Source organism: Octodon degus, unplaced genomic scaffold (genome assembly GCF_000260255.1).
Source record: "Octodon degus isolate 3935 unplaced genomic scaffold, OctDeg1.0 scaffold00222, whole genome shotgun sequence".
Classification (NCBI taxonomy): Eukaryota; Metazoa; Chordata; class Mammalia; order Rodentia; family Octodontidae; genus Octodon; species Octodon degus.
Window position 1 is genome coordinate 705,511 of NW_004524798.1, and position 12,783 is coordinate 718,293.

A 12,783-nucleotide genomic window follows, 5' to 3' on the forward strand; every position below is an offset into this window, starting at 1 on the left:
CCCGCCCTGCCCCCCGCCCCCCTCTCCTCCCAGGCCCCGGGCGGGCGCGGGACGCGCGCTGAAGGGGTGGTCGCCGGCCGCGCGGCGGGAAGGGACGCGAGGCCTCCGAGCCGGCGCCGCCCAAGACCCCTCTCCCGCCGCCCCCTTTTGTGTGGGAGTCCCTCCCAGCTTTGTGCTGGTCTGGGGGCGCAGGCTGGGCGGCCGCGGCGGGCGGGGGCGCGGGCTGGGAGCGCTTCTCCTTTTAGGGGGAGGGGAGGCGCGCTTCCTGCCCCTCCGAGGTCGCAGGTCCGCGCAGCCTTTTGTGGTCCCACCCGGTCCCCTGGGAGCTGCACCTCCGGCGACCCGGCAGGGAAAGTTCAGAACGCGCTGTCCCCGCCCCTGCTTCCCTGCCCGCCCCTCGGGCTTTAAGAGCCCGGGGCGCTAAGCTCCAGGGGGTTGGTGTCTCCGGTCCTTCCCATTTCTTCTGTGCTTTTGTTGCCTCACACCCAGTACTGGCTTGTCCATTTCTTTTTCCCTTAAAAAAAAAAAAAAAGAAAGAAAGTTTTAGTTCCAAGAAATTTATACTGAATTTAAATTTTAGGAAGGAATTTATTTTAAGGAGAGTGAGGTTTTAGGTTCCTCACTCCACCCCTTTTGCAATATTGAAGATTGAACCCTGGGCCTTAATACTGATCCGCATCCTTAGCTCTTTTTTTTTTTTTTTTCTTAATTGAAACAGGGTCTCTCCTCAGTGTTTAATTTGCCCAATCTGACTCGACTTTGATCCTCCTGCCTCAGCCTCGCAGAGTACCAGGGCTACAGATGTGTACCACCACATCTTGCTAACTGGGAGTTTAGAAATAAGATGCCCTAGCGGTGATTTTGAATAGAAGACCCTCTACCTTGCTCTCCCCTGCTCCTCAAGAAGCAGCACCTTGTAGCTTTGAGAATAAGCTTTTCTCTAGTGATCTTTTGTTTATTTAACCGTTTTGTAAGACAGTCTCACCGTGTAGTCCAGGCAGGCCTTGAACTCACTATGTAGCCCAGGTTGTCCTCAAACTCCCAGAATCTTTCTGCCTCAGCCTCCTGAGTGCTGGGATTAGAGGTGTATGCCACCACGCCCAGCTTTCCTTGGTCTAAGCTGCCTGGCCCAGGAGAAAGGTCTAGTACAGTTGTTCTGGGCCTTTCATCCCATCTCTTTTCCAGCCTGGCAGATGGAATTAGTGGGGCTGACTGAGCGCGGTGAGGGACCCTGGGGGTTCTCTCATGGGGAAGGCCATGACACTACGAGGTTTGGGTCTGCTGTGCCTGATATGAATCTGAGACTTCCTCTGGGAGGAGGATGGCATCTATGGAATGGAAAGGTACCCCAGGAGAGCCCTGGTTTAGGCCACCAGAACGCTGGCGGGTGTGTGCAGCAGAGATGGGTTTAAAATCCCTGACCACTTCCTGTCCTCTTTCTGCTGCTGGCGGGACAGAAGGCAACCAGAGAGACCAGCCAGGCTGACCCAGGGATGGCCTCCAGGCCTCTGTGGCCATGGAAGTGGGGGTTGGGGTTGGGCCCAGGGTTTAGGGTCCTGAACTCCTTGGAGATTCTGGTGGGAGTTCAGCTGTCCTAGCCCCAAACATGCCCCTGCACAGAGACACATTTGTATTGTGTGTCAGAGGGCAGATGCTTGCAACTAGGACCCCAGTTAAGACCCTTGTGCTGGAGCTGGCGGTCTAGTCTAGGCCACGCGGGACAGCTGCCTCCTTTTGGCTGGTCAGTGACAAATTCCAGGCAGGGTGCAAAGGGCAGACCTCTGGTGAGGTTCTTTCTCATGGCCTTTCTAGGCCGCTTTGCGCTTGTGGCCATGGAGACCTGGCAGCTCTGGCTCTGCTCCCAGCTCCCTACAGCTAGCAAGAGCACCGGGACAGATGAGGGCCCTTCTCCAGGGGCTGAGTTTGCAAGGAGGCTCTGGGTGCTGGCAAGGATATAGGGCTACTGAGTTAGTGAAAAATAGAGGGACAAGGGTGGGTTGGGCGTTCTTTGATTTTAGCTAGGTGTGGGAGCCAGGCCCTTTAGGGGACCCCACTTGTCTTGGGAAATGGGATTGAATTGCCTTAGTGCTGAGTGTTAACTGTGAAAGACTCCTTTAAAAATGTGAAAAAAAAATATTAGTATATGTTGTAATAATGTTTACTTTCATTCCTTGTGTGGAGTGGGACATGAACCTAACACATCCCAGTTCCTATTTTCATCCCCTGTCCCTTCCCTGGTCTCTGTCTCTTAATCCCCTTCCTCTTGAGAAAGATTAGTTCCACACTTCCTCTATCTAGCTTTTACTTTGCCCTGAAATATTCCTTTTGAGGAGGCCTTAGGGTGGACTTGTCTGAGAACAGGATCTGAATTCTGTAGGTTGCTTCAGTCCCTTAGGACTTTAGAAGGCACATGGAGGCCAGGCAGCTGCTGTCCCAGTGCGTGCAGCTCCTAGCAGGCCCAGCCACCTTCCTTCTTGCCCATAGCTTGCTGTTCCCTGGGCTGCTGTGCGGGTATTTGTGGCATCTACACTTGCTAGGGCTGGAGGAGACCTTAGGGAGGGCCTGCCATGTGTGCCTTCTGTGGCTTAGTGTTGAGAGGCCCTCCTTGGGCCCAGATTCTGTCCATGGGGTTTTTCTTTTTTTTTTTTTTTTAAATTTTTTTTCCATTTATTTATTTATTTAGTGTGTGTGTGTGTGTGTGTGTGTGGCCAGCTCAGCCCACCAGGGGGCGGGGCTGGCTGGCATGTAGTGCTGGGGGATCGAACAGCGGTCCCTGTGCTTTGCCAAGCTTGTTCCAAGTAGGTGCTTTAGACCACTGAGCCATCTCGCCAGCCCCCATGGGGTTTTTCATTGCAACTGGTGAGCACTATGCTTGGCATGTGGCACCACTCAGCCCCTGTTTCTCCCTCTAGTTACTCTGCTCTGGCACACAGCAAGAGAGCTGGAAGTTTTTTAGGGCCCTGGGAACAGGAAGCTCGATGTCAGATAGGGAGCACTACTTGGTTGGCTCCTACACATCTTGGGAAGTACTCTGGGAAGTAAAGGTGTAAAGGACCCTGGAGCCCCTAAAGCCTGTGGTCCACCAGTCACTGACTTGGGACTTGGAAGGTCTCTTGGTGGCGTGCAAGGGTCCTAATGAAGGAATTGAGGGTTCAACTTCCCCCATGGTTAGGACTTGCTGTCTTCCATGGCACTTGCTGCCACTGGTTGGTGAATTTCACATTGGCTCAGTGCTTCTCTGGTCCACTCTGTCCTGGTTGAGCTCCCAGGAATACCTCTGATGGGTCAGAACAGTGGGACGTTCGCATACGGAGGCAGCTAAAGATCCAAGGGGAGATCTCAGGATCTAAGTGCCTGACTGCCAAGTGCAAGGACCTGGTTTGATCCCTGGTACCACATGCTGTGCAGGCCCTGAGCTGAGCTGGCCATCAAGACAGGGTGTGGTGGAGCACACTTGTAATCCCAGCGTTGGAGAGGCTGAAACAGGAGGATTGCTACGTGTCTGAGCTGTGTAGTGAGACCCTGTACCAAATACATTGAAAAAGAAAGATGCAATCTGTAAAGCTGGTCATAAATGATAATGTATGTCAGCTGGACTCCCTTCTCTTGTGACCACTGTGGTTCTTTCCGGGTAGCACCAAGAGTCTCCAAGTATTTTGTTTGTTTTTGGTTTGTTTCTTTGGCAAGGTCTCCCTGTGTAGCTCATGCTTGTTTTTTTGTTTTTGTTTTGTTGCAGAACCGGGGATTGAACTCAGGCCCTTGTGCTTGCCAGACAAGTGCTCATTCTACTGAGCTATCTCCCCAGCCCCTATCATGCTTGTCTTAAACTTGAAATTCTCTTGAACTTGCAATCTGCCTGTCTCAGGCTCCAGAGCACCAGGATTACGGGCCTAGGCCACCATACTTTGGCCCTTAGTGGGTTTGGGGGCATATTTATTTATTTTTTATGTTATTCTTTAATTTTTGGTGGAACTGGGGATTGAACTCAGGCCCTTGCACTTGCCAGGCGAGCGCTTATTGTATTTAGCCATCTCCCTGGCCCCTGGGGACATATTTTTAATTTGAAAATATTTATTAGTACTTGTTTGCAATACATAATGAATATATTCAACTTGGAGAGTTGGTACATGAACACATTGCACCTTAATTCTTTTTACAGTTTTTCTTCCTCTCTTCCCTCCTTTTCTTTCCATCTCTAGAATCCTTTTCCATTTGCTGAAGATCTATCTCCATGTTTCTGCTTATTATTTGCTTTTTTAAAATTTATTTATTTATTATTTGTTTGTGTGTGTGTGTGTGTGGCCAGCTCAGCCCACCAGGGGGCTGTGGTGATGGGGGATTGAACCGCGGTCCCTGTGCTTTGCTAAGCTTGTTCTAAGTAGGTGCTTTAGACCACTGAGCTATCTCACCAGCCCCTGCTTTTTTTTTTTTTAAATTTAAGACAATGTCTCACTATGCTGTTTAGGCTGGCCTTGAATCTACTGTGTAGCTCAGGCTGGCCTCAAACTCATGCTGATCCTCTTGCCTCCCCCGCTCAAGTACGGGGATTACAGGTATATGCCACCATGCCCAACTTTATTTGCTCTTAAAATTATTTGTACTTCTGGATTCTCCTAAGAGAGAAGCCATGCAATATTTAAGCTTCTCTGTCTGGTTGCACTAAATATTGTGGTCTCAGGGTACATTCATTTTCCCAGAAATGACTCAAATTTATCCTTTTTGATGGCCATTGTGTATACACAGCATATTTCCTTTATCCATTCATCTGCTCTTAGTGGATTTTTTTTTTGTTGTTGTTGTTTCTTTTTGGTGGTGCTGGACAGCAAACCCAGGGCCTTGTGCATGCTAACCATGGGCTCTACCACTGTGCTGCATCCGAGCCCTCAGTTTAGTGGCTTAAAGCGTAAGATCTGAAGTTAGGCATCCCCAGGTGGAATCCCACAGCACCGTCTTACTCCAAGACCATAGTGATGCCTCAGTGCCTTGTGTTTAGGAAATCTGATGTGAGTGCCAGAGATAAGAGTTGATCCTTTGATAGGAGTTATTGTTATTGTTGCTTCCATGCATGGGTGCAGAGATTCTGAGGCTTATTATTAAGAAAAATCTTTGCTCAAAACTGTAGAGGCGGGGGTAGGATTTGGACAGGTAGACATGGGTGGGGTGAGGCTCTTGACTAGTGGAACTGTGGGTGATGCTAACATGCTGGGGGTGACCACACAGCAAGGTTCATAGTGGGATGACTTAGCACTGGTGGCCCTGCTGGGGAATGGACTCTTCTCCCTTTTCTTGGAGACTTCACCTGGGTGGGGGGTTGAATAGTTGGGTTTTTTTTTTTTAATGGATGGGTTTTTTTGTTTGTTTGTTTTTTTATGGTGCTGGTATCAGTGGTGCAGATGGAGAGGGTTCCCAGCGCGAGGGGTGAGGCAGGCCCAGTATGCAGTGGAGCCTGTGGAGGAGCAGCCTCAGGAACTACCATTCCCACCCTCCCTGAGGGCTCAGAGCACCTGCTTAGTGCTTTGTGTCTTCAGCTTGTGTTAATCCTCACAAGCTCCTGTGAGATGCTATCTCCATTTGTTCAGATGAGGGAACAGAGATTATCAGAGACATCAAGAGGTTAAATAACTTGCCCATGATCATGTAGCTAGCAAGCAGCAGAGCTAGGATTGTAGGTGAAGGGGCCCGGATCACCCTTGGCAACCTAGAAAGGTCACCAGTACAGTGGCCTAGCTCTCATAGTCTACTGAGGGCTCCTAGCCAGGGACTGTGCACTTTGCTGAGGCCTCGCCTGGAGCACCAAGGTCACCAAGGCGTGGCCCTTCCCTCAACAAGTCTGTGGCCCAGCAGTAAGTCAAACACATTAGCCTAGCAGTCTAGTCACCATGGCAAGTGCTGCAACAAGATGAAGTTCTGTTGCAGCACTTGCCATGGGATGACACTCAGCAATAGAGCTTACTTGCCTAGCATGCATGTGGTCCTGGGCTTCATCTCTGATGCTGGAAAAAAAACAAAAACAAAAAACCCTGTAACTAAGATGAAGCATTGCAGGGCACCGTGTCAGCCAAAGGAGCTGTGGCAGGGAGGGCTTCCTGGAGGAGGGGACCCTTGAGCTGAATGAAGGTTAATTAAGTAGCTGCTGCCACCTGAGCTCTTGATCTGGCCTCAGGAGCACACCACTCTCCGACCTTGTGAACTCTGGAGGGAGCTGAGTAGCAGGCACGTGGCGTCAGAGGAGGGTCAGGTTTTCTGGATCCTGTAATTTCCTTGCCAGGATGAGGCAGGAACTGGGCAATGTGGTCTGCTTTCTTGATGCCTTTGTGGCTTTTCTTAGCGGAGCCACACTGTCACCTCCTGTCATGCCTGCAGTGAACATCCCGAGGAAGCAGCAGGTCTCCTAAGGCTCCCTTTTCAGAACACAGTGATTCACTCTTGTCTCCCTGCTCCTAGAAACAGCACCAGAGGGGAATGAATTTAAACTGCGGAGGAAGGACTCAAGTGAGATGTGAGGAGGACGCTCCAGATAGGATGTGAGATGTAAGAAAGTGACTCAGAGCAGTGGAGGGGAATGGCCTCCGCCTGAAGGTCTTGGGAAATGGGAACAAGTTTCATTTGTCTTTGTGGTTTAAGAGATTTCGCCTGGAGACAGGAAGATGAAGTAGAGGTCCCTAGAGGTGCATGTCAGTTCACTGATGGGAGGATAAAAGGAGCTGGAATGTGTGAGCTGGAAGGTTGCTCAAATCTGGCCTGACTCGCGCTTTTCCCATTGAAGTGATCGAGGACTAATACCTAGGCCTCTGTGCCACCCACCAGCTAACGGCTGGGCCCAGGCACGGGCTTCTGACTCAGTAACAGGGGTGCTCACTGGAGTGACCCATGGCCTGACAGCGCAGGGTCCAACGAGAGAGAGACAGGAAATCTGGGAGTGGCAGCCAAGCGTGTGTTTGGGCTTTGGCTGCAGAAAATACCAGGAGGCGTTTCTGAGAATGGCCTTCCTGCGTGGAGCTGGAGGGTCATCTTGTCCGCCCTGCTGGCCCTGCACCTAGAAGAAGATCTTTGGGCAGACACAGGAGGCCCTCAGTAAAGTCTGCTGAACAAATGAGTAAACAGTAGATGATCCGTGTATTTCTCTTTTACCATCTACTTGCTGGGTCAGTGCTTACTTAACCCTTCCTCTTCTGGTTTGCTTGAGTCAAGAGTAGAATCATTTCATGACACGCTTCAACAGTGAGAAAGGCCCACAGAAATACTGAGGGGCAAGGGTAAGATTAATAGAGTAGTTGAGGATCCTGCTCAAAATTTTCGGCTTTTGGTAATATCATCAAAGGCAGACATGTTTACTTGCAATAGCTTTAAACAAAATTTTTTTAGGGGCCGGGGAGATGGCTCAGTAGAATAAGCACTTCCCTGGCAAGCGCAAGAGTCTGAGTTCAATCCCTAGTTCCGAAATAAATAAATAAATAAATAATAAAAATTTAACTGTTTGAAGCACAAAGGTAAAGGGCTTTGAAATGTAGGGAAACATGGAGTATAACTATCTCAAATGCATTCAACACGACAGTTACTGAGGTCTCAGATGAGAACACGACTACTCTCAGAAGGGACTCTGAATAAAAATGCATCATCTATAGTTGAGGTGATGGAGGAGAACTGTAATCCCAGAACTGTAATCACAAATTCTAATCCAGGCTGGGCTGTTTAGGGACCCTGTCTCAAAAATTAGAAGTAGCAGAAACCACCAGGGCAAGAACTCTGGCTTCCTCCTGTAAGCCCATGATTCCCTATTCATTAAGAAAACATTGAGGGGCTTTGCCAGATAGCTCAGTTGTTTAAAGCACTGCTTGGGCTAATGTAATCAGGTGCATACAACCGCGGTTCGATTCCCAGCTCCAGAAGCTGCACCAGACCTGCCCTTAAGGCAGCATGAAATAGCCAAAAAAACAAAAAAACTCCTTCTCAAAAAAAAAAAAAACTTCTCAAGAAAGCATTCAGGGGCCAACAAGATAGCTCAGCAGTCTAAAGCTCTTGCTTAGACAGGCTTAGGCAAGCATAGGGACCATGGTTCAATCCCCAGCACCACATGCCATCCCAGCCCAGACCCCAGGGCAGGCTGAGGGGTGGGGGAAGCATTCAGTTCTAAGAGGGCGCTTGCTTGCAAGGTGTTGTTTTCCAAAGCTGAATTTGGAGCTCAGTTGAGGCAGAGATGCTCTGCAGTCATTCAGGGTGAGCAGGCGCAGGGAATGATTTCACTCCGTTCAGGTCCGAGATTAGTTTCGGTTTCAGGCAGTACCAGGACCTGAGACAGAGCTGGGGAGAGCTGAGGAGGGGAGAGCTGAGGAGGGGAGAGCTGAGGAGGGGAGAGCTGGAAGACCATTTCACCACTGGCAAGTGGCAAGATGGGTGGGAGGAGAGGAAGGAGGTGAACCCAAGGTGGGGTTGGAGAAGGTAGCGATTGAGTGGTCTGGAGGCTGGGCTGAGTGGTTGGGATTGGGGTGGTGGTGCATGAAGAGACCAGATGTGCACAGGTCAGATCCCCATGCAATTACAGGGCTCACTGAGCCACAGGGTAGGAGGTCACAGGGAAGTCTGAGCACAGATTTCCTGGCTGAGGTGGATTTTCCATGAATAGATCTAAGAGGAAAGCAAACTAAGCATGCCACAAAGCCAAAGGCATCTTGCGGCTGGGATATAGCTCAGCAGCATAGTGCCTGGCTGGCAAGCACAAGGTCATGAGTTCAATTCCTGGTTTAAAAAAAAAAAAAAAAAGAGGGGTCCTGGGGAGATAGCTCTGCGGTCTAAGTGCCTGTCTGGCAAGTGCAAGGACCCAGGTTTGATCCCCATCCTGCATGCCATGGTGGTGCACGCCAGTGATCCCAGTGCTGGGGAGGCTAAGACAGGAGGATCACTACTAGTCCAAGCTATGGAGCAAGAGCCTATACCCAATAAATGAATAAATAAATAAATATTTTTTAAAAGGCATTTTGGGCTGGCATCCTTAAAACCAGGCCCTGCTGTGTAGCCTTTTTTTTTTTTTTTTTTTTTGCATTTGACTTTCTTATTTTAAAAAGTCAAATTAAAGTTTAGAAATGGATCGTTACAAACTTGTGGACTTTTACTTGAGTGTTGGTGTACCCTCTGAGAACGACAAGCTGTCATTTTTCCGGAGACAGTTTGGGGCCAGTGTGGTTGCTTCACGGGACATCATTACCCTAGAAAATCAGCAGGTTTCCTCCTCTGACACAGATGTTTCATTCCATGTTAGCGGAACTAGAGCATCATGGCATTTGATGTCTTGGGGTCATAAATTCATTTCATTTCTAAAAGAGAGACTCCCTGAATTTTAAAACTGGAAAGGATTTTAAAGATTAGTCATTCTGTTCCTTTAGGAATTTGTGACCCTGGGTGATAAAGCATCTTGCAGAGATGGATGGTAGGTAGTTAAGAGTACCAGATTAGACTGCCTGGGCTTGAATCCTGTCTCTGAGGCTGGTGATGGGTTTTAGGGGCAAGTTATTCTCTGGCTCTGAATTTTCCAACTGTACAATGGGAAAATAATATCGCCAAAATTGCTAATGAAAGTCAAATATTTATTGTGCTTTTAGCACAATACTTCCTGTATTGCAAGTTTCAGTAAATGTTAACTGCTGCTGTTATTATTTAATTTCACAAAATCACACTTTGGAGTAGAGCCAGGGATACAATACTAAATTCTTTTGATTCTTAGGTCTCACCAGGACGGCCATAAAGTGATATGATCTTGGTCTTGAAATATATGAAAAGACTTATGAAAATGCACAGTTTTCTAAGGAATGATCATAGCAGAGCCCAGAAGAAATTGGCTTAACACCTGTATTATCTACAGCTAGGCTTTGGGTGAGAGGACTGATACCAAATCATCTGTTTCCACATATATTGTTTACTAGCAGTTGGAGGTTTGGAAAGTATGGGGTATTTCTAGGTTTTTGTTGAGGAGTTCTTCTCAAATTGGAAGCATCTTTTTTTATTTTATTTTTATTTATTTTGAGGAAGGGTCTACAGGGTGTTCAGGGTCTCACTACTAGATCGGACTCCTAGTGAGGCCTCTTTACAGCCTCCCAAGAGCTGGGATTACAGGCGCACACCACCACGCCCAGTCTCTATTGCTATCTCAGTGTGTCCCGGGGGTGGGGTCAGCAAGGCAGGCTTGGGGATTGAATCCCTGTTCCCTGTGCCTGCTTGCAGGCACTTTAGTCAGCTGAGCTATTTGGCCAACCTTAAAGCATCTTTTTGGGGCTGGTGAGAGAGCTCACTGGACTAAGCGCCTGTTTAGGCACCACAGGCTGCACTGGCCCTGCCCCGGGGTGTGCTGAGCCAGCCACCAAGATTAAGACTGGGTGTGGTGGTGCGTGCCTGTAATCCCAACACTTAGGAGGCTGAAAACAGGAGGATAACTACAAGTCTGAACTGCCTAGTGAGACCCTGTACAAAATACATTTTTAAAAAAGGAAACATCTTTTTCAATGAAGAATGGTGGCAAAGCAGGTTTTTGAGTATAATGGAAATATTCCCAGAGCTTGCCTGCTATGTATCATGGGTGAAGACAGTGCAGATATTTTAGAAAAATATATGGGCTTGGTGGAAGTCCACACGTCCTAGGCTATGCCTACATGACTGTGTTCCCAGGGGATTTGTACTGACCTTTTGCAAAATTGCTGACAGCCTAGGAGCCTCCCAAGGGAGGTGCTTTAGCCTCAAATATGTCCAAGCCACTAGGATCCCTGGCCTTGAGCAGTCTTTGGCACCTCTGATGGGTGGCACCTCTCCCTAAGGATGCTTTGCTGTGTTTTCCTGGAATATGAAAAAGAATGGAAATTAATTTTGTTTAGCAAATGCTCATCACACCCTTGAGATACTGCTTCTCTCTAAGCATTGCACAGCTGAAGTCAGGCTTCCCTGCGAATGCGTGGGGCTTCTCAAATTCCCTTCTTTCTGAAGGAGGGAAGCCTGGTAAAAGGTGAAACTTTTCAGTGTGCAAATCAGAGTCCACAGTGAGAGCTCTGGCCCTGGCTCTGCTGTATGTGGACGGTACCGTTGTGCGCATGTCCCTTTTTAACTTTTTAATTTGTGCTTTTCTAGAGGTTAATCTATTCTTTTGCCACATAACAGCAAGCGGCTGACCTGTTAAGTGGAGCTGGAAATAATAATCCCTACTGCACAGGATTGTTGTAACTGTCTAATAGTAATAGCTCACTTTTATTGCATGCTCATTGTGTGCCAGTCAGCTTTCTAAGCAGGTGGGAACAGTGAAATATGTAATCCACTCTTTTAAGAGATAGTGTTATCACTTTACAGGGGTGGAGCATCCTCGTCTTGTGATTCCCCGTTGGCTGTTGCTCTTCTTATTAGACAAGTGAGGGAGGGGTGGACTTAGCTGAGCCATGGGCAGATTAAGTGTACAGATCACAGTGTTGTAAAGAATGAAGTGACGGGGCAGTTGTTTTGGGAGTTAGAAGGAAACAGCTGTTTCTAAGTTTGGGACAGAGCTGAGAGATTGGGCAGTGACAGAGAAGGACATTTTCTGGGTGGATTTTTTTTCTCTCCTAAGAGGGATTGCGCGCCATGGGCTTGAGTCACATGGCTTCTTTCCTTCCTAGCGCAGTTTTATTTGGAGGCCCTATCTTTAAACCACAACTGAACCCCCACCATGGCAGGGCAGCCACCGGAGGAACTTAGCAGACTGCCGAGAGTAGCGAGTTCGTGATGCAGGAGAGGCCAGGTGAAGGGGGGACTTTTAGTGGCGTTTTGGTGAAGAGCTCGTGGGGGTGAGCCGTGCAGTGGCCCGTGTTCAGTACAGAGTGGGTTGGGAATGTGAGTGACTTCTTCCTTTCTCATCTAATAAGAGAATGCATCATCCTATCAACTTCCATCCTGGAAAATCGAAAAGAAAGAGGAGCGAGTGAGCTGAAGCCTGAGCCTCTGGCCTCTTGGGGCCTGGGTGGCTTGTGCCAGGGATGAGGTCCCTCCCAGGCCTTTGGGAAGGGAGCCCAACTTCCTGTCACTGCCATCTCAGTCCTTTTCATCCCAGTGAGGTTCTGGGACCTTAGGCCCTAAAGGGAAATAAATATGGGGTGTGTCATGCAAAGTAGAGTACTAGTGAAATTCTCGCACACCAAGGGTTGTTTTAAAGATATTAATATAAAAATTCATTCCCTAAAACAGAAGATTGAAAAAGCAGCTTTTGACCTTCTGGGATCAGAGTAGCTGCTCCTCCCAGTCTGTGCAGGTGGCAGGGTCAGCTCCGTACCAGGATGGAGCCCCTGGGTATATCTGGGGACATCTGATTTCCTTCTAGGACTCCAGCTGGGAAGCAGCAGGTGTGAGCATGCCACACCCATCCGGCCAGTCCTTCTCTGATTGGCTGGGAGGCTGGGGGCACATCCTTTCCTGGGCCATGCACAGGAACCCTTCAGTGCCCCCAGGGGTGTGTGATCGCTGCCAGGGAGGGTGGAGTGCATGAGAACTCTCAGACCAGCTCAACTCCCCAAGTCCAACATGGGAACATAAATAGAGTAGTTGTGTTTTCAGACTGGCTTTTTATTTATTTATTTAATTTATTTATTTATTTTGTGCCTGGGATTGAACTTGGGACCTGTGCTTGCCAGGCAGGCACATAAGCCACTGAGTTATCTCTCCAGCCCCAGACTGGCTTTCTTTTTTTTTTTTAAATTTTTATTTATTTATGTGTGTGTGTGTGTGTGTGTGTGTGTGTGTGTGTGTGTATGTGTGTGGCCAGCTCAGCCCACCAGGGGG